This window comes from Nycticebus coucang, chromosome 6, assembly GCF_027406575.1.
Source record: "Nycticebus coucang isolate mNycCou1 chromosome 6, mNycCou1.pri, whole genome shotgun sequence".
Lineage (NCBI taxonomy): Eukaryota > Metazoa > Chordata > Mammalia > Primates > Lorisidae > Nycticebus > Nycticebus coucang.
The window spans coordinates 88,815,797-88,843,623 of NC_069785.1; the positions used below are offsets into that span (position 1 = coordinate 88,815,797).

At 43.7% G+C, this 27,827-nt stretch overlaps 2 long non-coding RNA genes and 3 pseudogenes across 4 annotated transcripts; 3 read left to right on the forward strand and 2 right to left on the reverse strand.

Moving 5' to 3' along the window:
* Positions 1-2,739: 2,739 nt before the first annotated feature.
* On the forward strand, positions 2,740-9,010 carry LOC128588359 (uncharacterized). Of its 2 annotated transcripts, XR_008380755.1 has the most exons (4): positions 2,740-2,807; positions 3,741-3,823; positions 3,944-4,157; positions 8,917-9,010. It is a non-coding gene; the product is annotated as an uncharacterized LOC128588359 (long non-coding RNA). The 2 variants fall into 2 exon arrangements; XR_008380756.1 differs by lacking the exon at positions 2,740-2,807 and having other exon boundaries at positions 3,701-3,823.
* On the reverse strand, positions 6,979-8,619 carry LOC128588356 (cyclin-dependent kinase 16-like; annotated as a pseudogene). Its single transcript, XR_008380754.1, has one exon. The product of XR_008380754.1 is annotated as a cyclin-dependent kinase 16-like (transcript).
* A 2,713-nt stretch (positions 9,011-11,723) lies between the features above and the next one.
* On the forward strand, positions 11,724-12,279 carry LOC128588366 (uncharacterized). Its single transcript, XR_008380763.1, has 3 exons — positions 11,724-11,785; positions 11,872-11,969; positions 12,163-12,279. It is a non-coding gene; the product is annotated as an uncharacterized LOC128588366 (long non-coding RNA).
* Positions 12,280-12,670: 391 nt separating this feature from the next.
* Positions 12,671-14,334, forward strand: LOC128588352 (serine/threonine-protein kinase RIO2-like; annotated as a pseudogene).
* Positions 14,335-24,218: 9,884 nt separating this feature from the next.
* On the reverse strand, positions 24,219-26,679 carry LOC128588347 (forkhead box protein K2-like; annotated as a pseudogene).
* Positions 26,680-27,827: the final 1,148 nt, after the last annotated feature.

Genomic DNA, 27,827 nt, shown 5'->3' on the forward strand with positions numbered 1-27,827 from the left:
CCTGTATTTTCATGGCTCTGTATTTCATAACTGTCTAGAATTTACCAAGATGCCTACAGCAGCCATCTAGCAGACGTGTCCCTGAGTCATCTGCTACAGAACAGCCTGAGATGCTAGAGGTGAAGTCTCTCTTGAGAATAGCTACGTGCTCTGGGGCGGAGAGTAGTCCTCTGGTATCCCTTCACCTAAAAAAGCTAACCTCTTTGCTTGTTAAGATGTTCATTCCCTCCCTTATTTGGATGCTAGTATTGAGGGGGAAAGGGAGAAATGAGTCTTGCCCTCTGGAATTCCTCACACTTGTAAAGGAAAAAAAAATACATTCTAAAAGGACAAGGAAAACCCACCTAGCAAGGTGGTGTAAAAACATACAATGCAAAAATGTACTTTAGGCACAGTGCAGTGTCTCCTGGGAGGGTAGTCACCTCGCACTTCACTGAGCAGAATAGGAGTGGGAGAATGTTCTCAACGTTAGGAGGCCCTTATTGACACTAGAGTCAGACGTGTCTGTTTTCCAACCAGTCCTGCCCCTCCCTGGGTTTGCCACCTTAAAAAATTTTGTTTTCTTATTTGAGTCTCTGTCTTCCATTAAATATGAAAGCAGGCCTCATCATAATGTATGATAAGAGCAAACCTTCAGAATATTATGTTAACTGAAATACGCTGGCAACAAAATGATGCATATTACATTACTTTCACTTACATAAGCTATCTTAAGTAGTCAAACTCGTAGAAAGAGAAAATAGAATGGCGTTTGTCAAGGGTGTTACTCAAGGGTTGAAGAGAGGGTAAAATGAGTTTTTACTTAGGGGGCATTGCGTGGTAGATCTGAATGATTTCAAAGTTCTAGACATCTGTATAACAGTAAGTAACAAACATACTTAACACTACTGAAATGTAAACTTAAAAAGATTTTTAAGGTCAGATGTGGTGGTTCACTCCTATAATCCTACCACTCTGGGAGGCCGAGGTGGGTGGACAGTTTGAGCTCACAGGTTTGAGACCAGTCTGAGTCAGAGCAAGACCTCATCTCTAAAAATAGCTGGTCATTGTGGTGTTTGCCTGTAGTCCCAGCTACTTGGGAGGATGAGGCAAGAAAACTGTTTGAGCCCAAGAGTATGAGGTTGCTGTGAACTATGATACCATAGCACTCTACTGAGCCAAGGTGGACAAAGTGAGACTCTGTCTCAAAAAAAAGGTATTTTTTTATAAGATAAAAGTTAATTTTAATAAAGAAAAAATTCAACATTGAAAATAAAGTATTTTTAGGAATACTTTTGGCTGTGTTTTGTTGTGAGACAGAGTCTCACTCTGTTGGGTAGAGTGCCACGGCATCATAATTGCCCACAGCAGCCTCAAACTCTTGGGGTCAAGAGATCCTCTTTGGAAGTGGGGATTAGTGTGCTCCCACTAAATGGGCACAATGTAATGGTAGAAGGCATGACTCCTCAGTTTGGGACACAATCACAATAAGTACTCTCTTGTGAGTCCTTATTACAAATGCAAACATTGTAACCTAATTGTACCTCACATTGATCCGAAATTAAAAAAAAAAAAAAGAAAGAAATCCTGTTGCCTGTCTTCTGAGTAGCTGGGACTCTAGGTGTGAACCACCACAGCTGGCTAGGGTCTCTCTCTCCCTCTTGCTCAGGCTGGTTTTGAACTCCTGAGCTCGAGCAATCCATCCACGTCAGCCTCCCAGAGTGCTAGGTAGGATCTCAGGTGTGAATCATCCAGCATGATAATACCTTTTGTTATGTGTTCTTTTAATAATACAATTTTAAACAGATAACAAAAAGAGACAGTCAATAAATCTTTCCAAAAATTACCTTCAAATAACAAGTGTTTCTCTCACACACATAAAAACATAGATCCATCACTGAGCACCTGGTGAAATTAAGACTATTTTTATGATAATTTAACTACATAAGATAACACAAACATTACAAACTAAGGAAGAGCTGGGGCTCAGTGGCTCATGCCTGTAATCCCAGTAGTCTGGGTGCCTAGGCAGGCGAATTGTCTGAGCTCACAGGTTCAAGACCAGCCTGAGCAAGTGCAGGACCCCGTCTCTAAAACATAGCTGGACATTGTAACGTGTGCCTGTAGTCCCGGCAACTAGGGTGGCTGAGACAAAACAATAGCCTGAGCCCAAGACTTTGAAGTTGCTGTGAGCTATAAGTACACGACACTCTACCAAAGGTGACGATGTGAGACTCTGCCTCAGAAAAGGAAAAGAAAAAAAAAAAACTAAACAAGAAAATAAATATATAAGATAATCATAAAGAAAGTCTGTTAAGAAAAACACATACATATATTATTAGTGATATACATATGCCTGATATTTTGATTGAACCTCACCTTGACTTAAAGTGTATATATAGAGTTACACACTCTTATCTAAGAATATAAGACATAGACAAACCAAACACACAATAAACTGATGTTAAGGTAACTGGACTACCAAAAAACACAGTCATAAGATGTTATAAAACAAGAATATTATAAACTTTAGCTTATGAAATTCTGTATGGAAATTAATATGACATTAAAAAAGAATGTTTTTCTAGATAACTAGAAGGTTCAACTATGACCTATGTATCTATAGAGAGCAGATATTTTCAATCAGTGGCACATGGTGTATGAAAATACAATTTCACAGAAAATACACTATAATCAGTAATAAAGAACCTCAGGTAAGAATTTTTTTTTTTTCTTTACAGTTTTTGGCCAGGGCTGGTTTTGAACCCACCACCTCCAGCATATAGGGCTGGCGCCCTACCCTTTTGAGCCACAGGCGCCACCCTCAGGTAAGAATATTTTAATGCATAGCACTTAAAAGGCTTTACAAATAATAGGTTTTGCCTGGACGCTGTGGCTCGTGCCTGTAATCTCAGCACTCTGGGAGGATGAGGTGAGTGGACTGACTGACCTCAGGAGTTCAAGATCAGCCAGAGACAGAGTGAGACACCCTCTCTACAAATGGCCAGGCATTGTGGAGGGCACCTGTAGTCCCAGCTACTTGGGAGGCTGAGGCAAGAGAATCACTTGAGCCCAAGAGTTTTACATTGCTGTGAGCTATGACACTAATGCACCCTCCTGTGAGTGACAAAGGAAGACTGTCTCAAAGAAAAAGAAAAAAAGAAAACCCACAAAGTAGCTGGGACTACAGGCATGTATCCATTGAGACTTTTCACTCTCCAGAAGATGCTCTGGTGAACATATGGCCCCTCTCACCCCTACTAAATTACTCAATCAACACCCAGCTGTTTACATACACTTGGAAAGAGAAATTCCTCCTTGAATTCACAGAGCTTGAGCTAGAACTAAGTACACAGTAATACATGTAAATATGATGAAAGTGCGGTTTGGTAAGTATATTCTTAACTATGACATTTTATAATTAAATATCTGTAACTACTGTATTTTGGTTTTTTTTTGTTTGTTTTTTGTAGAGACAGAGTTTCACTTTATTGCCCTCGGTAGAGTGTCGTGGCATCACACAGCTCACAGCAACCTCCAACCCCTGGGCTTAGGCGATTCTCCTGCCTCAGCCTCCCGAGTAGCTGGGACTACAGGCGCCCACCACAACGCCCGGCTATTTTTTTGTTGCAGTTTGGCCAGGGCTGTGTTTGAACCCGCCACCCTCGGCATATGGGGCCGGTGCCCTGCTCACTGAGCCACAGGCGCCGCCCATACTGTATTTTATCTAATCCTGAAGAATATGGCCTTCTTGATTCTAGAACTATTTGATGCTGCAGGAACAGTAGAAATGTCCAGGGATGTGTTTCAAATCAAGAATGGAACCTCTGCTTGTTGTCAACAGGTCAGTTTTGTATCTTTTTCATTTCAAATCCTCACTGTGGACTCTATTTGGGGGTACACCGTGTCTCTGCTATGACTTATTTTAAGAAACAGAGAATACAATGTGTGGGATTGGGTTTAGTTTTTCAGATAAACTACTTCAACTTCGATGACACTTTTGCACACTGAAAGCCCACTTGCCTGCAGAGCAGCAGTTGGACCTCACAGTGTGGATTGTGCCTTCACTGGGAAGGTTCTGTGACACCCATCACCGTGGTGACATGAGAGTATATATCTTGGCCCCTCCTGCTGCCACTTGCCATTCAACATGGGAAACCTGAAAAGCCGATTCAAAGGTATGTTCGTACTGACCTGTGGGACGCTCTGCTCCTTCACAGTGACTAGAGTATTTCTCACAATACTTTACTTACAAAATTACCCTCTGCATTTTCCCATGGGTGGTTATAATGTGTTTCTGGTTTTGTTTGATTCCCTAATTTATAGTTGATACTCCTGTCAAGTAGGTTGCCCTTAAGTTTATCTCCTCCTTTCAAAAATATATTCTTTTTTCTTATATCCTGTGATCCTCAAACATTGCTCAATTAGATGTCCCCTAAATTGGAAAATATGGGAACATCTATTTCCGTGTCATTTTAACTTAACTGAGTACCTGCTAAAACCATTCATTTTAAAAATTTGGAGGAAATCCAGAAAGCAGGAGATGACTTTGTGGGTTTTCACCTGTTAAACTCTGTTTCACACGTCTTTTCTTTTTCCTGAAATGTGTGCTGAGTTCAGTCAACTTTTGGCATGTCATTTCTGTTCATATGTAAATTTAAAAAAAAAAAAACAAATTTCAGTGTGTGCTCCCTGGTGTCACTATATAAAACAAAACATGCATTGACTTTAATTCTATAGAGGCTGGTCAGATAAGTAGACAAGGAGGCTACTAGTTTATCTCAATAAACTACCAAACCACCAGCCCAGATGGCTACTCTTCCAGTGAATTCTCCCTACCTGCTAACTTGGGTTTAATGAGTGGTAGGAAAGGTTATTGTTTGTGAAAACATTATGAGGCAGCTTTTCACAATGTCCAACAGTCTGAGCACACTTGTGGGACAAGCAGACACTGGTCATTCAGTGTGGTCACATTTGGGGCAGCTCACAGCATGACTGTACTGGGGGAGAAAGGCCACAGATGTGATGCCAAGACCCTAAGAGCATTTCCTTCAGTAGAAACAGGGCCACATTAGGGATGGAAGATGTGTATGTTAGAGGAGAGAGGATGTGTCGTGATCAGGGCAACCTTTTTATCCAGGCATGTCCTCCGGGGCATCAACTTGGATTCCCCCTGAACAACGGGTAGGAATGTTGGAGAAAGAGTCAGGGGAGCTCTTGAATCAGGAGTCCAGGCTATGGTGGAGAGTCCCAGTCATCAGAGGTCTGCGCCTCCCATGGGACCATGTACACTTCCCATGCCAGATCCATCACTCATTCATGATGTGATGCTAAAAGCCACTTAGCTTCCCTCAATGTCACAACCACTACAGTAGAGAACAGGAGGTACAGCACCTGCTCTGCCCACCCACGGTCTGATGTGGGGAATCACAGGCCATAATGCCAGACGTTCCCTGACAGCTGCAGAGCATCATACCCACAGAAGGGATGAGAAATCACCCTCCACCCCCACTGCCCTGCAGTGGTCCGAGCACACTACCTGGTGTCCGGTTTGTTCCCCCTGCCATTTAGGAAACATGGAAGATGACTAAGGGACCAGTCCTCTTCCTCACGATTCACCTGGATTGAGTCATTTCAGCCGCCTCCTGTCGTAACAACAAATAAGCCTATTACCATTGTCATATGACAGTGCAGAGAACTGAGGACAGAGGGACCTCATGACCTTCTCAGGTGTAGGTGCCTGTCAATGCTTGGACCCCATCCCTAACTCTGCACCACCAGCGCCCTGCTCTCTGTCTCTCTGCTCTGCTGCCTTTCTGTGTGGTCTCATCTCCATGAAGTCTTGGCCCACACAGGCTCCCTGAAAACCACGATCTCCCTGAAACCCAGCTTTCATCAGATGGCTATGCTTGGAACTCAGTAAACAATGGGATCAGATGTACAAACTCAGAATCCACTTTTACTAGTTCTCGCTGGACTTCTGTCAGGAAGATGCTTACAGTCGTCCCTATTGGGTAGGCACTAACTATGTTCTTTGCTGACAGCACTGAACCCCACACCACCCCCAAGAGCAGAGCATTGTACTGCATCAGTTTTGGTCACCTGAAAAACTTACTGTGACCATGAAGCTTATTTAGAATAGTGACTGGGTATTACTTGGTGTCCCAGATGTAATACAAACCTATGAAGGGTGTAAGCTGTGTTTTTCATGCAGCAATATTTTAATTTTCCAAGTCATAAGTGCTGCTGCAACCACAGAATTCAATATACATTTTCAAGTCAAGATTGGTTCACATTCGATGGCAGACAATAATTGAAGCTTGTGTCTAGATACTACCTGGTTATTGACCATTGGCATAAAAACATCTCACTGGACCATGCTTGGTGGGTGAGGCCTGTCATCCTTGCCCTTTGGGAGGCTGAGGCAGGAGGATCACTGGAGCCCAGGACTTTGAGGTTGCAGTGAGCTATGATGACACCACCCACACTCTAGCTTTCAATCCAGGGAGGCAGAGTGAGACCCTGTCCTGCCCTGACCCCTGAAAATATCTGCCTGAAAGAATGGTGCTAAATGATGATTTTTAATAAAGGCATCATCTCATCTAGAAGAGTTTGGGGTTGACATAAAAATGGATCCATGTTCCCCTATCAATCTTTCCTCTCTCCCCCATTTCCTATTGGCAATGATCAATGACATCTTCACTTACTGGGATACATTTGTTACAATTAATCTAAAACCTGACATCTGATTCTCTAAAGTTAATCATTTTTATTCAGGTTCACTCTTTCTACTGGGAATTTCTGTCAGTTGTGACACCTTCAAAGCCACGTTGCTCATTGTGTCCTCATGCGGTGCCCTCTCCCTGCCCTCAAAGGCCCCTTACCCTTTGTTGGTCCACAAACCCTGGCAACTATTGAGATTTGCACTGTTTTTATATTTTTGCATTTCCAGAATGTCATGTAATTGGAATGATAAATAATGGAGTTGTTTTATTATTATTTATTTTTTTTTTGAAGGAGTGATGAGAACTTTGTTAGCACCCAGCAGACAGGTCAATGGGTGGGTTGACAGGCCAATGGTGGGGTGTTCAGGTGGGCAGCAGGGGACCAGTGGGCAGGTGAACATGGCTCAGGCAGGTAGGCAGGTAGCAAGCAGGGAGGATGCAGTTGGGGGCTGCCCTGTGAGGGGTGTGGCATCCCTCCAGCTGCTGCCTGCTGGGGCCTCGGTCTGTGGCTTAGAACTCAGAACTCGGTGTCCACCACGTGGAAAGCTGGCCTGCCTGAGTCAGGCATTGATGAAGACTGAAGGCTGGCCTCCTTTTGTAGCTGAATCTCCTTTAGTGCAAATATGGAAGTAGTGTCAGGAAGTGTGTGGATCCGCTCCCCCAGACTGAAGAAGAATGGATGTTTCATGGCATCCTCTGCAGAGATGCGATTTCGACCCTCAAGCTGTAGCAGCTTAGAAAGGAGGTCAGCCCCGTCGCTATCAAGTCGGGGTGCATGGCTTAAAAGGGCCTCGGCTTGGTACTGGGGATAGTTGTATGTCTTAAACTCCTCATTGGACAGGATGCCTGACCACGTGTCCTCAGTTGGGGTTCCTAAGATGCCGAAGATGAAGTGCAGCTGTTCTTCCACTGCGAGCCCGTGAAGAGGGGTCGGCCATCTCATAGAAGATGCAGCCCACACCCCACATGTCAATCTGAGTGGAGTAGTCTGTGGACCCAAGCAGGATGTCAGGTGGCTGGTACCACAGTGTCACCACCTCATTAGAGTATGTCTTTGTTGGGATTGACTTGGCCCGGGCCAGGCCAAAGTCAGCTAGCTTGAGCTGTCCCCTCTCGTTGATAAGCAGGTTCTGGGGCTTGAGGTCTCGGTGTAGCACCTTCTGCCGTGGCAGTAGGCCAGGCCATGGAGCAGCTGGAACAGGAACAGTTTCACCTTGTGCATGTTGATTAGGTTCCCACAGTCATCCAGGTACTGCTTCAGGTCCTTGTCCAGGTACTCAAAGACAAGGGTGAGGGATTTCTCCGTGTGGATAATGTCACTAGCCTAACAATGTTGGCATGTTTGAGGTCCTTGAGCAGAGACACTTCCCGGATGGCGGTGCAGGGCGCCCCCTCTTCGTGTTCAAGTCTGATCTCCTTGAGTGCTACAAGGTTGTCTGTAAGCTTGCTTTTGCCTTTGTATACCGTGGCATAGGTATCGTCGCCCAGTTTGTCCAGCTTGATGTAGGTCTCTAGTTTTCCAAAGCCAATCTCCGACAGGCTGACACGACGGAGGCAGCGGCTGAGGGGCCTGTCAAAAATGGGACTATTTAGAGTCAGCTTCTCAAGGTAACCCTCAGGCAGCCGGATGTCAGCTGGTAGTGACAGGCGCTTGTTAATGTCCTCAGTGGAGATCTGGAGTGGGGGATGGTTGCACATGAGCACCCTCACTGGAGACTGCACCTCATCCTAGGATGTGGCGAAGCCTGGTCACTCTCCCCATCAGACCCAATCTTCAAGGACTGCTGGGACCGGTAGGAGGAGAAGGAGGTCGCGCAGCCTGAGCCCGGGCCGTGGCCCAGGCACCGCCGCTCCTGCCCCGCGGCTCTGAGGCTGCTCGCGCCCCCGCTGGTGGCCATGGATCGGATGCAGAAGATGAAAGGGCAGCTGTCCATGACACTCGGAAGTGGCCGAGGCATAGATAAGACCACAGGTGCCTCTGAGCAGATAGGCCTGGATGAGAGTGGCTGTGGTGGTGGTAGTGCCCTTGGGGAACCTCCATCTATATGCGGCCCACTCAGCTCTCACCAGAGATTGTGCACGAGGACTTGAGAATGGAGTTCTTTTAGACTAACATTTCACTCATCCATAGATATTGAATGTTCCTTCATCTCTCTGTCATGGCTTGTGTAGATCTAACATTTCATCTGGCTTTTTATCTCCTTTGTTTCAGCAAAGCAATGTTTCTCCCGCTCCTGCTGCCCTTCAGTCGTCCCACGTCTCCCACCCATCCCTCTCTATCCCCAGCCTGTTCCCCTGACCCCACTCATGCCACCCAATCGCCTCTGGTGCCCCCTGGATCTATTTAGGTCATCAACCCCTTCTGGAACACGGTCCCTGCCTGCCCCTGCCACTTCTTGTACCCTTTCTCGCCCCCGGTCCCTGCCCACCCTCACTGTTACACGGTCCCTCCCCAGCCCCCTGTTTTTGCCTGGGCATCTCCATCCACAGTCCCCTCCCAGCCCCCTGTTCCTGCCTGGTCACCTCCCTCCACAGCCCCCTCCCAGCCCCCTGTTTCTGCCCGGTCACCTCCCTCCACAGCCCCCTCCCAGCCCCCTGTTCCTGCCTGGTCACCTCCGTCCACAACCCCCTCCCAGCCCCCTGTTCCTGCCTGGTCACCTCCGTCCACAACCCCCTCCCAGCCCCTTGTTCCTGCCTGGTCACCTCCGTCCACAACCCCCTCCCAGCCCCCTGTTCCTGCCTGGTAACCCCCCTCCACTGCCCCCTCCCAGCCCCCTGTTCCTTCCTGGTCACCCCCCTCCACAGCCCCCTCCCAGCCCCCTGTTCCTGCCTGATAACCCCCCTCCCCACTCCCCTCCGAGCCCTCTGTTCCTGCCTGGTCACTCCCCTCCCCACTCCCCTCCCAGCCCCCTGTTCCTGCCTGGTCACCCCCCTCCACATCCTCCTCCCAGCCCCCTGTTCTTGGAGGGCCATGCCCCACCACAGCCCTCTCCAAGTCCCGAGCCCCTGCCCACCTGCAATTGTCTTCGGTCCCTCTTCTGCTGGAGATCCAACAGAATTGCCCCAGAGCGACCAGCCAGGCAACCCTCGCCACGTGCACACTGCCCACTTCGCAGGCTGCGTTGGTGGCGGTAGCCCCATTACAAGTCCAGGAAGAACCAGGATGTGGGGCCACCAGTCATTGCCTGGAATGAACTGGCCATGGACTGGAAGCACAGGCAAGCACTTTACTCTGCAGCATGCCTTTTTCTCAGTTGAATTGAAAGATACCCCTCAACAAAATGGGTCTTTTTCCCTGGGACCCAACTTCATGGGTTTCTGCGGCCTCTGATGCGGCTGAGACAAGAGGCCTGTCCCTAGCCCAGGTCGACTTCCCCATGAACTTGTGCCTCCTCCTCTGAGGTATTCTTTCTCCTTGGAAGGTGGACTGCAGGCTAGCATCACTACGTTGTTTATGTTATAACCTTGTCAATAGCCACCACACCCAGCCATTGATAAGGTTATAATATAAATTTTGAGGGGACAGAAACAGTGTGACTATAGGAGATGTAATGGTAGAAAGACACACCTTCACATTATTGGTTCTCCAGGAAGGTGTTTTTGTGTTTCTCTCACCATTAGTGTGAAATTGACTTTTGCTCAGCCCTACAAATGCTATGGAGTCATTTCCATTCTCATTAGCATTTTCTGTGCTGCATATGGAAGAGGGAACGCAGAGCAGTAAAGCAGTGCTGTTGAAAGAGTAAGGACAGGAACTCTAGGAGCAGACGTGGTGGTTGGTCTTACCAACGTGACAGTGGAGGTGCTGGTGTTTTGTGCACATCAGTTCTCACTTACCATTGATAGGTCCTTGGAAACTGCAACTTTAAGCGAAATGACATTCTCTATTCCATAGAAATTTAGCACTTGTTTTCAATTCACCTATGGTAAAATTGCTTTCCTTAATAAGTACATCATTTTGCTTGAAGTCACAGTTGCTTTGAACGTATCAATGACATTAAATGAGGACTTACTACGTGTGTGTATATATGCATAGAAGAATTTAATATATATGCATACACATTATATTTGTTATTTGGCTTAAATAATGCTGATGCAGTGTATATGTGTGTGTGCACATGCCTGCATACACTGAGTATATACACTGACGCATTATATCATGTGTCCATAAAGTTTGGCTGTAATTGCGCACAAAATTTATAGACACCCTGTATACTGAGGCATCATATGAATAAATATCTATATAATGCTAAAACTGTATATTTTTAAAACAATGTTATTGAATATTTATTTAAACAAGTGAAATAAACATCTGTGATAATAAGGATTTTAAATTTGAAATAGAAAAATAAAAATTAATACATTAGGAAAATTCTATTTGATGACTATTTTCACGTATGGGTAATAATTTTAAAATGACACATTTTGTGTCAAAATATACATATCATTTATGGTCCTCATTTCCATCGTAATGTATGGAAAAGATTCAAACTTGAATCCCTTAATTAAAAACCATATTTTTTTATATTCTTTTTTATTTCATAATTGAAAATAGCTGGTTTTAAATTTCATAAGTCCCTAACCCCAAATAATACTTCAAAATAATTTTTCTATTTCATGCAATCACACACTGGATATTTATAGAAATATAAAATTATTTTTTGGAACTGAAAATTCCATTAATGAAAGCAAATAAATTGTGCAAGTGAGATAAAAATGTACATACCACATCCAGCCTTCCCTGTGCAGCTATATTTTTAATCTTTTCTATCACATAGGAAGAGTTAATCATGGGGAGAAAAAAGCCTTATGGTGGTGATAATTTTGACTATAAAAAAACACTGATAATGTCTGTTGATGTTTTCAGATATACAACTATTTCACTTTTAGCACAACAATGAACTTATTTTTCATTTATGCTACTGTCTAAAACTGCATAATTTTACAAACTGGTATTGGAATCTCAGCCAACACCTTTCTCCTCCTCTTCTGCATTTTCATACTTCCTCTGATCACAGGGTGAAACCCACGGACCTGACCATCTGACACTTGGGCTTCGTTCATGTGTGAAGTTCTCCACGGTACTATTATTGGGGTCTCCAGAACTCTTTGGGTCATTGAACTTTTAGAATGACCTTACATGCGAGGCATTTTTCTACTTGAGCAGAGGGATCGAGGATCTCTCCATATGCACCACCAGCCTCCTGAGCATGCTCCAGGCCATCACTGTCAGCCCCAGCACCTCCTGGTTGGCCAGATTTAAACGTAAGTCCACAGATTACATTATCCATGTTTTATTCTTTTTGTGGTCCTGCACCTTGTCTTTTAATCATAGCATGATCTTCTACACCGTAGCTACTTATAATTTGATCAGACAAATCTACTGAAGATAAACACTTCTCACTTTCCTCCATGAATCCCATCATCAGGGAACTTCTTTTGCTCTGTCATTATCCAGGCGTGTCTCTTCTATAGGAATCATGCTGCTCTCAAGTGCTTACGTGGTGATCCTCCTGCTCAGGGAGCAGAGACGATCCCAGCACCTTCACAGCGCCAGACTCTCTTCTAATGCCTCCCCGGAGAAGATGGCCACCCAGACCATCCTGCTGCTAGTGAGTTGCTTTGTGGTCATGTAGTGGGTGGATTTTATTGTTTCATTCTCCTCAACCTTGTTTTGGGCATATGGCTCAGTCATCGGAATGTCCAGAAGATGCCACATTTGATCCTTTGGTGCTACTCAGTTCAAACAAAAGAATAATGTTCTCCAAAATATACAAAATGAGTGGCATAAAATAAAATTAATTCTCTGAAGAGTAGGTTTTTCTCTCCTCAGTTACCTTTTCACGTAGAAGATAATTTGTTTGATTTAATTACCATGTATAAAAATTATACTCTTATTATATATCAGTTATTTAAGAACTGATCTACTTAAAAGCTTCATGATTGGACTTTCATCCGCTGCCTCCATGGGGAAGGTGAATGTGGCCAAGTTGCGCTACCTGAGCCGGGATGGCTTCAGGGTTTTGACCGGTGTTGAAATGACCATGAAGAACCATGAGATAGTTCCCTGCAGTTTGATCACCTCTATAGCTGGCTGTAAGAAAGTTTTAAGAGAATTAGTGAAACATAAACTCATAGCTTGGGAGCATTCCAAGACTGTCCGGGGCTATTTATTGACAAATGTAGGCTATGATTATGGCTTTGAAAACACTTTGTTCCAGACAAGTAGTTGAGTCTGTTGGAAACCAGATGGGTGTTGGCAAAGAATCAGATATTTACATTGTTGCAAATGAAGAAGGACAGCAATTTGCATTAACACTTCACAGACTAGGAAGAACCTCCTTTTGAAATCTAAAAAACAAGCCTGATTACCATAAACACAGGCATGATGTGTCTTAGCTTTATTTATCTCCTCTCTCTGCGGTGAAGGAATTTGCTTATATGAAGGTGTTATATGGGAGGAAATTTCCAGTTTCAAAGCTAGTTGTTTATAATCGCCATGCAGTGGTCATGGAGATCATAAATGGTTATCCTCTATGTCAGATACACCATGGTGAAAATCCTGCCTCAGTCTATGATGAAGCTATGGAACTAATTGTAAGACTTGGGAATCATGGGCTGATTCATGGAGATTTCAATGAATTCAATCGCATTTTGGATGGAAATGATCGTATCACCATGGATCGATTTCCTACAGATGATCTCAACTTCTCATCCCAGTGCTGAAGTGTATTTCGACAGAGATGTCAAGTGCATCAGAGATTTCTTCATGAAGTGCTTTGGCTATGAAAGTGAGCTTTATCCAACCTTTAGTGATGTCAGGACGGAAGGCTTTCTTGATGTGGAGGTTTCTTCCAGCAGCTACACAAAGGACCTACAGGCTGGTGACCACCTGCTGCAGCCAGTATGCCCAGATGAGAGGGCCACTGAGACAGAAGAGGGACCTCAGTTTTCATTTTCTGATGGAGAAGTGTCAGAAAAATCAGATCTTTATAGTTTCAAAGATGAAAGAGAACAGAACTGTGTGGACCAGTCGGGTGGCTACAGATCATTCGAAGACCTGGAACACATCAGGGAGGACAGTTCATCAGAGCAGAGTGCTGGCGCACACCGCTTTGAAATGACTGACTTCAGCCAGGTTTAGAAGAAATGAAAGGGCAGGTTGTTGACAAAAATTCCATACCTGAATTTTCTGAGGAGAAAAACAGAAATGAAAATTACCTGAGACAGGGTGGTCAGACACATCAAGGAGAAGCCTCTGCTGGCTCTGAGGAGTGTGTGGACGAATGCTCTCATCTAACTGCCTTGTGTCACTGAGTAAAGAATCCAGGCCTCTCAGAGATGAAAAGCATATGGGAGACATTAATTGGTGTAAAACAAAACTCTGAGTATTACTTCTTCTACGGGCAGTGTTGTGAACTGTTCTACAATTCTTCCCGAACTCGTGAAACAGAAGGTGAAACGTCAATTGACAAAACAGCAAAACTCAGCAGTCGGTGATTACAGAAAACAGAAGCAAATGTGTTTACCGAGCAATGAAGGGAAAACATGCAAAGTATTAAATCAAGTTGGAAGCAGCTAGCTTTTGGGGAGAATAATATATATTTTTGATATTTTTTTAAAGTTACTCTACTCACCTTTTAAGTCACTTTTAGTCTTCTTTTGCATCAAGGCCAATATATAAAAAGATGAATAAATCCGATTTCATTTATAAAAAAATGAAATGATGGTGAGTAGAAGGCCTATGTTCCACTGGCTTCTGATTATGATGCTCTGTATGTTGCCAACAAAATTGGGATCATTTAAACCAAGTCGAGGTGGCTCATTCTAAATATATAACTTTTCATCATAAAAAAAAACAAGAAATTTGTTATCTTTTAATTTGCTTCCCTGAACTTCATATCAGAAAACTTCTCTATCTAAGGAAGCTCCTATTAGTAATTAAATTTATCAATGTTTTACATTATTCATTTATTTTTTATTTCTCCCCCAAAAAATGTTACCCTTATTTTGTAAAGACATTTTAGTTAGGTATCCAATTATAGCATGGACACTATTTCTCTCAGCACTCTTTATTTCCCTGTTTTCTGTACTATGCAGGCTCTAGAGATGACCTTCTCACCTTGCTTCATACTCCATAAGAAATTACAATTTGAAAATAATTTGGTTTGCACATTTGAAAAAATTTACATTTGGGATAAGTTCATTTAGCAATTTTCCTCGTTTAGTCAAAAAGGATAAGTTAAGAAGTCCCCAAAGACTTGAGGTCCATATGGTTATAAAGTTTCTGAAGGAAAACTGACTTGTTCATTTGATTGTTCCTATGAATTCTTCTTTCAATTTACTTGTGCTCTTCGAAAGTGCCCATATTTTCCGATTAAATTTGTTAAGTAATGTATGAATAATGGTAACATTTGAGTATTTTTAGATGTCTTCACCAAATAGTATTTATGAATATCCCTTTGCCCAAAACATGAACTATAAAGTTTCAATCTTCCACTTTAATGTATGAGACCTGATTACAGCCAGACCTATGTTTTTCAGTCCCATAAATTCAGTATTGATAGAATTAATTATGTAAATGTAGGCCCTTTGGCTCCAGTGAAAATGCTTTCTTCTTATCAATACTTGAACTCTGGGGTTGCCTGTACCTCAGTGGTTAGGGCACCAGCCACATGCTCCGGGGTGGGTGGTTTGGAAGCCACCCGGGCCTGCTGAACCAAAATAATGTAGCCGAGCATTGTGATGGGCACTTATCGTCCCAGCTACTAGGGCAGCTGAGGCAACAGAATCGTTGGAGCCCAAGAGTTTGAGGTTGCTGTCACGCCACGGCACTCTACCAAGAGTGACAAAGTGAGGCTGTCTCAAAATAAGAAAAAATAATACTTGAAGTCTCCTAAAGTGATGTTGGTTTAAATTTTCTCCAGTAGTTATTTAAAATTATCTTAGAGGAAATGTGCATGTGGTTATTTACATATTACTTATGGGTTATGCTGTAATTGATGGTTTCTACTGTCATTTCACGGTACTTATAAAAATCTTTCCCATATGGTTTAAAAAGTATTTTATCTTCTGTTTAGTATCAAAAATGATGTTTATGTGTGTACCTAATTACCAAATCAAACTTTTTAACAAAATTACTTAACACTTTTTGTGTTCATTAATTTGTTTTGTACCAGAACAGTTGATTTCTATGATGCTTTTAAATCACCCAAATGATTATAAATATGTCCTCACTCTGAGCTATAGGCCAAACTTATTATCATTAAATATATATAAATAAACACATAGGAGTTGTGTCAAAAAACAGGTATAATCTAGGTATTAACAAATCTACTTTGTCAGAGTTTTATCTCTTTGTACCGTTCTTTATTTTCTGTGTCATTTTCTATTTTTATTCAAATTTATATTTGTCCACCTAAATATTGATGAGGATAGATAGGCTTGGATACATATATATATATATATATATATTGTTTTTTTTTTTTTTTGGCCGCGGTCGCGTTTAAACCCACCACCTTCGTTATATGGGGCTGGTGCCCTACTCCCTTGAGACACAGGCACCGCCCATGGCTCGGATTTTTATTTTGAGTAGAATTAGAACATTCTTCATATTTCTATAGATTATATACCGCCATTTATTCCATGTAGTAAATATAGGAATTAAATACAAGAAGTACAATAATGGCTCCTCCTGCCCACAGGAGACCTTGACACATTGAGGAAACTTTGCTAAAACCTTTATTTTTGCATATTACTTTTTAAAATTTTGAACTCAACTGCCTTAAAATCTAGAAATTTGCAATACGATACATTAGAAATAAATACCTATACACTCTCTACAAATTAATATAATAAACTCAGGCAAAAATTAAAATATTAAATTCATTTGAAACTTTTCCATATACAGAGCCCAGATGCAAGCTAATTCACTGAGAAACTCTATCAAATACTTAATGCAACAAAAAAATAGCCAGGCATTGTTGTGGGTGCCTGTAGTCCCAGCTACTTGGGAGGCTGAGGCAAGAGAATTGTCTAAGCCCAGGAGTTGGAGGTTGCTGTGAGCTGTGACACCACAGCACTCTAGCGAGAGCAATAAAGTAAGACTCTGTCTCTAAAAAAAAGAAAAAGAAAAGAAAGAAAGAAAGAAAACAACAGTTTTGGAGGTAAAATGACACTTCATGAATTATGATCATTGGGTAAATGTAAAATCATGTACTGTAAAATCATCAACTACTGCAAAAAATATATATGTCTGTACCATGGGAACTTAAATCTAGATGCTGATCCGTCTTTTTATATTCTGCTGTGGTTGATGTGAAGACTACCCCTTTGTGATAATAACATGTATGTTAAAAAAAAAAAACACAGAGAATGTAAATCATAGGAAACTTTAATGAACTGTATTGACTGAACTATGCCATGTATCATCTTTTGTATTATTAAAGCTATTGTCATATATTACTTTCATTAGCAAACCATCCCATGACAATGGATTCTGTAGAGAAGAATATTAAGAGAAGAAAATATAGTGAGGATTTTTTACAATATGATTTTACCTCAATGATTATAGCAGGAATTGAGAAACCACAATGTGTTATTTGTTGTGAAGTTGTATCAGCCGAATCTATGAAACCGAACAAACTAAAATGCCATTTTGATAGCAAGCATCCTAGCTTTGCCAGCAAGGATACCAAGTATTTTAGAAGCAAACCTGATGGATTCAAGCCAGGCTTGACACTGGTGGCAAGTACCACAAACAAAACATAGCAGCCATTGAAGCTTCACATTGGGTGGCACTCAGAATCACCAGAGCTATGAAACCTCACACCACTGCTGAGGATTTATTATTGCCAGTAGCCAAAGGCGTTGTTCAAGTTATGATCAGAGGAGAATTTGCTATGAAATTGAGTGCAAATTCCTTATCTAACGACACTGTCGGCAGAAGAATAGACGACAGGTCTGCTGATGTTCTTGATCAGGTAATCCAGGAAATTAAATCTGCTCCACTTCCAATATTTAGTATCCAGCTTAATGAATCTACAGATGTTGCAAACTGTTCACAGTTACTGGTTTACGTGATGATGGCAACTTTCAAAGAAATTCATTGTTTGTCAGCATCATAACACTCATAAAGACCACAAGTATCTTAAATTAGAGGGAGAGACATGAAAGGTTGTATTGCAGAAATCAAAGCATAAGGCAAAAGCAAATATATATGTTAATCAACTATTTGGATTAATTAACTGATACTGCCAACTCAGCATAGGCTTACCCTTCATTGTGATCAAAAGGGAAGATTTTCTTTGCTACCAAGAGTTATTTACTTTGAGCACTCTTGCAAACATAATGCAGGAACAGATATCTTCAACCATTTTCAAGACACAAATGTACTTGAGTAGAATCTGGTTTAAAAATAACAGTTCAGAGGGTGGTGCCTGGATCTCAAAGGGGTAGGGCACCAGCCCCATATCACAGAGGTGGAGGCTTCAAACCCAGCCCCAGCCTAAAACTGCAAAAAACAAACAAATAAAAAATGAAAAAAAAAAATTCAGAGGTTTATTATGAATGATGCCAAGATGAGGGGCAGGCCACGTTGTGGTCTGCCAAATAGTACTATTGATATTTGGAAAAACATGTCAAAAGAAAGCAAAATTCAAGAGAAAATCACTTTCATTACATTGATATTTTCCTTCCAGAGACACCTGGGAAATTATATGGTTTAAATTTCTCAGGGAAGGTAGCACTCTATGTCTCAGGAACTGTTTTGTGCATTAGTGAATCAAAGGAAATCAATAATGAACAAACGAACAGGGAAAACTGGCCAACTTTTTCTGAATGCTCTGACTGTGAAATGGGTGTACTAGTCAGGTTCTCTAGAGGTGGGAAAAACAGTTTACCTGTATATAATAGTTCAACTGTAATCTTTGGGGCCGTCTATGTGCTGAATAATGGTGTTTCAGTTAACAACGGTCCAAATATAAAAGGATGGTCTCAAAAGACTGAACTGGACATGCAATTCTTTTATTCTTTTTTTTTTTTTTTTTTTTTTTTTTTAAGGCAAGTTCTCATTATGTTGTACAGGCAGCAGTTCGGTGGCATGATCACAGATCATTGTAACCTTGTACTCCTGAGTTCAAGTAATCCTCCTGGTTAGCTTCCCAAGAAACAGGGACTACAGATACCCACCACCATGTGCAGATAATTTTTTGTTTGTTTTTGTTTTTGTTTTTGTAGAGACAGGTCCTCCCTATGTTTCCCAGGCTGTTCTCAAACTCTTGGACTCAAAGCAATTCTCCTGTCTTGGACTCCCAAAATGCTGGGATTATAGTCATGAAACTCTATGTCCAGCTAATTTTTAAAATCTTCTCTACTGTAATTTCATGGCATTTTTTCTATATCTTGATATACAAATACTTACCTCTGTGCTATGATTTCCTAGAGTGTTCAGTACAGTAACATACTGTACAAATTTGTAGCCTAGAAGCAATAGGCTATACCACATAGCCTAGGTATATAATAGGCTAACCCGTCTAGTGTTGTATCCGTCACAGCCTGTAAAAATAGACTCAGACCCCACTTTGGTAAAATCGGATGGTGATTTTATTACACCTGTGCAGGGGACCGCTGCTCTCAAAGGCAGGTGGCCCTGAAGTGGAAGGCAGGTTGACTTTTATACCTTTTTTGTGCCACGTGGCAAGCAAGTTAGCACAGAAGCAGAATATTGCGGCTAGCTCAGGGCGGGGTTAGAGCTTGAGAAACACAGCTTGAGTAAGTTTCTACTATTGTTTGTTCACGAGGACCTATAGCTTGAGAAACACAGCTTGAGCAAGTTTTCACTATTGTTTGTTCACTGGGAACTAGGGGAGATTTCGGGAACTTGGGGACTTTGTGCTTTCTCGTTCTGAAGCCCTTTCTCGGAATCTATGGGGGTTGGGGGGACGAGCTGAGGTTTTGGGAGCTAACAGGCTTTTATACTAGGTTTGTGTAAGCCTACTCAGTAGCAGTCTCACAATGATACCATTACCTAGGAATGCTTTTCTCAGAATGTAGTTTCATCATTGAGCAAGGCATGACCCTATAGGCATAAATCTACATCCAAACACATATATATCTTGATCTATCAAACTGGAGTATTAGGAATTGACTTACATGATTTTAGAGACTGACAATTCTAAAATCTGAAAGGTAGACTAGTAGGCTGTCGACTCAGGGATGAGCTGATGTTGCAGTCTCCAGTGTGAAGGCTGACTGGGGGCAGAAATAATTGCTGCTCAAGGTAGGGTAGTCTTCACTAGAAAACATTTAGTTCATTGGACAAAGCCCAACCACCTCATGGAAAAGAATCTGATTAGCTCAAGTCTATTGAAATGTTAATCACATCTTAAAAACTGTCTGCACAGGGACATTTAGACTGGCTTTCGATGAAAACCTGGGTGCCCTGGAGCTCTGGTATGGCTCATCCCTGGGAACACTATGTCAAAATAGGAGGCAAAGTTGGAAGGTGAAGCTAGTGCTGGGTGCTCTGATGCTCGAGTGAAACCCACATCAATAGATTAGTACCTCCATCAGGGGTGAGTGAGGTGTAGCTCTTTTGAGAATGGACTCTCTCCAGAGAAAGTGGGTTGTTAAGAAGAGGCTAGTTCCCTAGGTTTCCCTCTCTTGCTTCCTCTGTGGCCACGTGATGTCTTAGGACATGCTCACTGCCTGTGTGAGTAGAAGCAGCCTGGTGGCCTCACGAGATGCCGCTGCCCAATCCTGGACTTTCCAGCCATTAGAATTGGGAGCCAATTAATTTCCTTATAAATTGTTGAGACTCTTGTGTTCTGTTATGGCATCTTTAAACAGACTAAAACATGTGACATAGCCAAATTAATACATAAAATTTAACATCACAACAGAGCAGACAGACAATAAGAGTATAGGAATAGGATTATTATTAACAAAATTCTTCGTTCTGTTTCATTTTGTAGTGTTAACATTTACTGATCTAATCTTCTGGAGTGTCTAATCTCTCATTAATCCCAGTCAATGCATTTTTCCTTTCAGAAGTTGTAGATTTTATCTCTGTAATTTAAATTTGTTTTTTATGCTTTCCATATCCCTACTTACTTTATCTGAACAGATGAAGTATGGTTAGTTTAAATGCTGTAATGTCCTTATCTGCTAGTTCTGATACATGTGTCAGTTCTGGTTTTGAATGATCACTTTTCCTCCTTTTGACAGGCCTTCTTTTTCTGACCATTTGCATTATTGATACTTTTTATTGTGTTCCAGATATTGTGAACCTTGTGGGGGGTGTTGCATAGTTTTATATTCTTAGTCATATTTTTCAGTGCTATTTGGAATCACTGTTAAATAGTTTGGAAATAGTTGAATGTTTTAAGATCTTCCTTTTAAGATAGAATAGCCTAAACTGGAGAAAGATTCAATGTGAAGATAATTATTCCCCACTGCTGATGCAAATCTTTTCTGTGTATTCTACCCATCCTCCTGGAGGATACTTCTGATTAGTTCTGAATAATACATATTGCTTTATTAACAAGTATTTATTTCTGTACCTCATTTAGGAAGAGATGCTACTAAAATTATTGTAAACCAAGGAATGAACAAAAGCCTTTGGGAGTCTTTGTAAAATCATGGGTCTCAGGATAGAATAGTCATGCTTTTGAAATTCAAGATCATTTCTCAGAACACGATGACTGAAGCTTAATCACCTTCTGAACATAAACTATACATGGATCACTATAGAAGTTTTGAGACAGACTGTGTTATGGTCCATGATTTCATGTCAACGTAACACAGTCGACAGTGTCTTTTCACATTCACCCTGCCAGTTTCAACTTGCTAGGTTCATTGGTGTTGCGGGGAGGGCTTCATCTGTTTTTGTCTGCATGGATTGTATGTGTTGTGATTTTTGTGTCTCTCAAAAGTTTCAACCTACCTATATGAGTGTGCTATGGGAGGTCTAAGACCAGGTAATAATTCTTGTTCCTTTAAAGACAATTTTTTTCTTTAAGCAAAACATCCCAAACCTATCATCAACTCTTTACGATCACCTGAATCCTTAGGTGTGGAATACTTCAGGAAAGGGAGACATGCAGATTCAATTATTAACTTTTACTGGAGTTTGGATAGAAATAATTCATTAAAAATAAGGTCTATCCTTGTTCTTAGTAAAGTATCTCAAGAAAGGAAGAAAAAGTATCCAATGTACTCAGTCCTACTATGAAACTAATGTATGGCTTTCATATGAAAGCTATAACCCAGTTATAACCTAAGAATATGGGAAAGAGGGAGAGGGAGGGGAGAGAAGAGGGAGGATGGGCAGAGGGAGGGTGATTGGTGGGATTACACCTGCGGTGCATCTTACAAGGGTACATGTGAAACTTAGTAAATGTAGAATATAATTGTCTTAACACAATAAATAAGACAATGCCAGGAAGGCTATGTTAAACAGTGTGATGAAAATGTGTCAAACGGTCTAAAAACTAGTGTATGGTACCCCATGATGGCATTGATGTACACAGCTATGATTTAATATTAATAAAAAAATGAGCTCTATCACTTTTCCACTATAGTAGATTTTCTGTTACAATGATTTATGAACGAAGTAGTAAAAGAAGACATAGAAAGCAATTTTCAAGGAAACTGGCTTGGGAACAAGCCCCAGGCTGGGAAGAGGTGGTGATAAAAGAACCTCTCAGTGAGACTTTTTCACAGATATCTTCTCATATTTGTGAAACTGGAGCAAGAAAACAAATTGAGGCACACGTACCAAATGCCCAAATGTTCAAAATGTGTAACTATAGCTATCAAACTGTCAATACACATCTTCTATCCTTCTGAGAAATATTTTATACTTTCATAACATAGAAGGCTGGATTGGAATTTAGAATGGTCAGACCTATGTATGGAGCCAATGTTGTGCTGTCTGCTCTGGAAAAACAAACCAGGAGAACGATCAGAGCAGCTCCTGGTTCACGCAGTCAGTTTTGGGTTTAGAAATCCTAGAGAGACTCTAGGAACCAGAAGTCCTCACAGACGTCTCTGTCAGTTGGGTGACGCTGGGTGGTCTTGGAGGAACCAGAGAAAAGTGCTCTGCTCTGTAGGCCCCAGAGCACCTGCAGTCCTTGTTTCTGAAACTAAGAGGATGCTCAGTCCAGTGAACAGTAAAAACTACAGTAGTATTTCACTTCCCTTTGTTGTAAGCAGTGTAGGACCCACAGCCACCTGTTAGAAAGACTTGGACCCCACTTCAGGTATAAATCAGATGGTGATTTATTACACCTGTGCAGGGGGCTGTTGCTGGGATAGCAGAGGCCCGAAGTGAGGGGCAGGTGGACTTTTATACCATTTGCGCCATAGAAGCAAGCAGAAACAAAAGCAGAACGTGGCAGTTAGCTAGAGGCAGAGTTACAGTCAGGGGGCTATAGCCTGGTGACTGCATGGCCTACATCGTGATGGTTGGCACGGAGACAGCGTGGGAGATACAGTAGCTCGGGAACTTCGTGTAGGTGATTTTTCCACCATTGTTTAGCTGTTGCTAGGGGGTTGGAGGAACTGGGAGAAATTCAGTTTTATTCTGAAACTTGCCTTTCAGATTAAACGGGGGAACATGCTGGGGACTAAGGCTGAAACAGGCTGAGACAAACCTGGGTCTTTTAGGGGGCTGCTCTTTATCACACATTCTCCCGTGTTTCCCCAGGCTTCCACTATCACGGGATCCATCCACTGGTGATGGGGACAGGGGGGTTCTGGAACTTTCAGGTTCTGCAAAGTTATCCCTACTCTACCTCCACTGTGCCTCAAGCATCCAGGAATCTGCTCAGCAGGGTCCCCTTCCCTTAGGGGTTCTCCATCCCAAGTCCCTGCTTTAGGCCCCTAGAATCAAACCTCTTGTCACAACCCTGGATGGCCTCATCCAGAAGAAAACCCAGATCTCAGAGGAGACCAGGAAAGACCTCAGGGTGGAATCATCCATGTTACTCATGCTCAAAATGAGGCATCCTAGAAGACAGGGGCTTCCTCAACTTCATTTTCCTTCCTTGCTATCATTATTATTTTCTTTTTTTAGGAGACTGCTTTTATTTAGAGTGAAAATATTTTGCCAGGGACAAAGTTAACACAAAGAAACAAACAATAAAAAATACCAAGAAAGAGAACAATTAAGTGCAGCTCATGAGTCCCGGCAGCTCTTTTGCACAACAGGCTCATCCCTGGGCCCTCACATGTGCCTCACGCACCTGGGCCTGCACGTGTGGCTGTGGCACCGCTGGTCTGTCCCACCCACGGAGACCGAGGTGCTGGAATCCTTCAGGCAACCGCTCCACCAGGGGACATCTGCAGCTGTCACAGAGTAGTTCCCTCTGAACTTTAACAAGACAGACAAAAGTAAATCATTCCATGAGCTGGGCTAGGCTAGGGGATGCGCTCTGAGCGTAGGTGAGAGGTAATTTCTCCTTCTGGCACCACAAAGTTGGTATCTTTGAAGTCAGAAAACTCTCCCAGAGGCTAGTTTTGGATGCCCTTCTCCTTCGCAGCTGCCGGTGGCATGGCCATGCTCAGGGCCATGACCATACTCTCGCTATCCTCCGTTTTCAGCGGCTGCTGCTCTGGCTGCTCTGGCTGGTCGCCATTCTGACACTTTGTGGACGGGGCGGGGAGGCTGATGCTGACCATGGGCTGCCAGCATGCGGAGGGCTCACTGCCCCATGGTCCACCTGAAGGTGCACTGCGCTGGGGATTGGTACCACGTGAGTACCATTTTGTGTTACAGATTTTATTGGTTGTTGGTGTTGACCTAGAGGCTCCTGTTGTACTATGTTGACCATCTGGACACGGGTGGTCTGTGAGGGCTGAATGATCTGGCTGGACACGGGTGGTCTGTGAGGGCTGAATGATCTGGCTGGACACGGGTGGTCTGTGAGGGCTGAATGATCTGGCTGGACACGGGTGGTCTGTGAGGGCTGAATGATCTGGCTGGACACGGGTGGTCTGTGAGGGCTGAATGATCTGGCTGGACACGGGTGGTCTGTGAGGGCTGAATGATCTGGCTGGACACGGGTGGTCTGTGAGGGCTGAATGATCTGGCTGGACATGGGTGGTCTGTGAGGGCTGAATGATCTGGCTGGACACGGGTGGTCTGTGAGGGCTGAATGATCTGGCTGGACATGGGTGGTCTGTGAGGGCTGAATGATCTGGCTGGACACGGGTGGTCTGTGAGGGCTGAATGATCTGGCTGGACACGGGTGGTCTGTGAGGGCTGAATGATCTGGCTGGACACGGGTGGTCTGTAAGGGCTGAATGATCTGGCTGGACACGGGTGGTCTGTGAGGGCTGAATGATCTGGCTGGACACGGGTGGTCTGTGAGGGCTGAATGATCTGGCTGGACACGGGTGGTCTGTGAGGGCTGGATGATCTGGCTGGCAGCGCCTAGTGTGGCATGGCTAGTTGCGGGAATAGGTTCTACTTTCACTTCCCTGTCATGGCCGTTCTCCCCCCAGCTCGGACGTCGTGGGGGGGCAGCACAGCCACCTGAGTGACCACAGCTTGCCCCGCAAGAGTGTAAGTGTTTGCTGGGGCTAGTCCAGCCACACTGGTGACCAACACTGCTGGTAACTGGTGGACCACGTGAACTGTCCACACAACGGGCGGCTGGGAGGTCGGAGTGGTCACTGGGGCTGCAACCGTGTAAGGGACGGCCTTAAATAGTCTGTGGCAGCTGTCGCTGAACAGCAATGACGACTGGCTGGCTGGGCAGAGGTGACCCTGGTGGCTCTGGGCACACCGAGCTTCCTGGATGTCAGCGAGTTTGGGCTGTGATGCACCAGGCTCAGGCTCTAGGGTGTTGGTGAACCTTCCCTGGACAGGCTGCGGGGGTCTGGGTGCTGCTGGAGTGAGCACAGGCGCCCCAGTGTAACTGGGACAAGCCGGGCGCTCCTAGAAGAGAGTTGTGCCGGGGGGTTCTAAAGCAAGGCACGCCCCTAGGCCGTCTTTTCCTAAAAGCCTGCTGTATTTATTTGCTTTCAGAGACAGGATCTATTCTCCAGAACCAGCTTTTGCCTGGTTCTTCCTGGGAACGTGCTACTTTGATGAAGTAACGATTCAGAGAGAGATTGTAGCGAATTGAATTCTGGCAGCCCTTGTCCGCAGTCCTGTACTGGGGATAATTTTTTGTGAGGTGCGTGTAATTCCATTTAGGGTAAATTGTTTATCAGGAGCCATCCTAATTGCTTGTACTATTAACTGTGCACAGGAATAAGGTGGCTTTGAGCCACCCTTCGGGCTTTCTCCTCCGGAAGCTGCCTTCTCATGTTCTGGCTGCGAGTTTTCGGCCATTAAATTGAGGTCAGGTGGCATCACTTGGCCCACTTTGTACCCTGAACACCCTGCTTCGTGGGCTGGATGGGCAGGAGTTGGCAGCAACGATGGCCCCCGTGGGGGAGGGGAGGGGCCACAGTGTCTGGATGTTGATGGTCAGGGGCAAGATGGGCGGCTGACCAGCTTTCACTGGGGTCTCAGCACTTCCTGCTTCTCCCTCTTGTCGCTGCACAGGGCGGTGAATGTGATCTTGACGTTTGTGCTCGGCAACCTGAACCTGCACACATGAGGCAGCTGCCGCCAGGCGCCCTGTGCCTCTGGAACAGCAGTCCACACACACGCTGTTCTTGCAGAGGCAGTGCAGGTAGAAGTAGCCGCCAGTGTCCAGACTGGGCTGTGCGGCCAGCAACTCAGGGCGTGAAGAACTCGAGGTGGCACAGGGAGATGCAGCTCTAACGCCCCATACTCACGTCCGTGGAGCCCTGCCACGAGTTGCACCGGAGGGTCACGGAGCGCTCCTTCATCAGATACTCGAACTCACGGCCCTCCAGTCATGCCATGGCCCAGCCGCCTGTGGGGACCCACTGCCCCGGCCGCGCTGCCCGCCATTGGGGGACCCACGCCGGAGAGCGCCACCGCTGCCGCAGCCATCCGCCTTTGTGAGGGCCCACTGCTGCTTGGCGCGGGTGCGGGTAGGAGGCGGAGGCCCAGGCGCCTGGCCGAGCTCCACAGCGAGGCCTCTGGTCAGCGAGGCAGAGCCAGGCCTTCCTTCCTCTAGGTCCTCAGAGCCTTCGTGTATCATCCCACTGTCCCAATTTTCTCTGTGAAGCCAAGGCAGTTGCCTAAAAACTCTTGTGCACAGATCTGAGATGCTGCTTCAGAATCCAGTTTGGCTCTCTCAGACAACATGGAAGATGTTTGGAGGGAATTGTCAGGAGAAGGGTTTTCCTTAAGGCTCCAATGTGTCATCTCTTCCCACCCCATAAGCAGTGAACTAAATGAGTTGGGGAAAAGGCTCCCATCATATTATATTCTGGGGTAGAAATAAATTCTGTTTAACCTCCACATAAGTTCTCTTCCCTGCTCAGACCCAGGGGCACCCTGCTTCTGGCTTCCCAGCAATTTCCTGGCATTCCCCCCCATGGGGTTGGGGGGCGCCTGGCAAAGAATTCTGTATTATGCTCTGGGGAGAAACCCTTAGGCAACATTGTCTGGGGTTTCAGGAGCAGGAGAAATCTGTGTTCTGAAGTAAGGGCCAAAATTGTTCTCACATTACATTTTTACATTACAATACAAAAATAAATCAATATAAAAAATAAAACACTTCCTACAGTAACAAATACATGTGAAGTCACCCTCAGGCACATCATCGCCAACGTTTCTTAGACATTTGACAAAATTACTAACTGTTGAAATTTTTTTTTACCGATTTTTGTTATAAGTTAATAATTAAAGCTACCAATCCATAAATCGTTTTTTAGATACTAAATCACCAGTAAGGAGTTTATTTGTTGCAAAAATATGTGATTCTTGATGAGATGATGTTGGTAGAAATTTGTTTCCGGAGATATCCAAGGTGATAAATCAATCTTTCCTTTTGTCTCCGGGAAACCTAATCGCCCATACTAACACCCACCTATCTGATGAGTAGTAATCACTTTGATAATCACTTTGACATTATGGGTGTGGTCCTCAGAGGTCCTATAAATGAGAGACTGTCAAGGAGTCAAGCTCATTCTCTCCATAACAGGCAGAGTTGAGTAGGGAGCTCACTTGGCCTCGCACACTTCTGAAAGCTA